Here is a 503-nt window from a genome sequence, read left to right as displayed (position 1 = left end):
TGTGTGTGTGTGTGTGTGTGTGTGTGTGTGTGTGTGTGTGTGTGTGTGTGTATGTGTGTGAGAGAGAGAGAGAAATCGAGAGCCTCTGTATGTTAAGTAGGTTGAAATTGACTCATTGGCATACTGGGGCAAACGAGGATGGCACCAGTGTGTGTGTGTGTGTGTGTGTGTGTGTGTGTGTGTGTGTGTGTGTGTGTGTGTGTGTGTGTGTGTGACAGTTAACAGGGTCTAAATTGATTCACTGGCACGGCTGGGTAACACCCGCGGCGAGTCTGCACGTCTATTGGGACAGAGACAGACAGATGGACTCAGGAAGAGAGAGAGAGAGGGAGACAATGATTGACTAGGTGGGTCTCACGTGACACTTCAGAGGTGGGTTTAAGTCCAACCACCACAGCTGCTGTATATGACAGGCTGTCTGTGTGTGTGTGTGTGTGTGTGTGTGTGTGTGTGTGTGTGTGTGTGTGTGTGTGGGGGGGGGGGGGGTATCTGGAATCTTTCTG

Source organism: Seriola lalandi, unplaced genomic scaffold, assembly GCF_002814215.2.
Source record: "Seriola lalandi dorsalis isolate HSWRI2012SDOR001 ecotype SW California unplaced genomic scaffold, Sedor1 jcf7180002054937, whole genome shotgun sequence".
Classification (NCBI taxonomy): Eukaryota; Metazoa; Chordata; class Actinopteri; order Carangiformes; family Carangidae; genus Seriola; species Seriola lalandi.
This window is presented reverse-complemented; position numbering follows the sequence as displayed.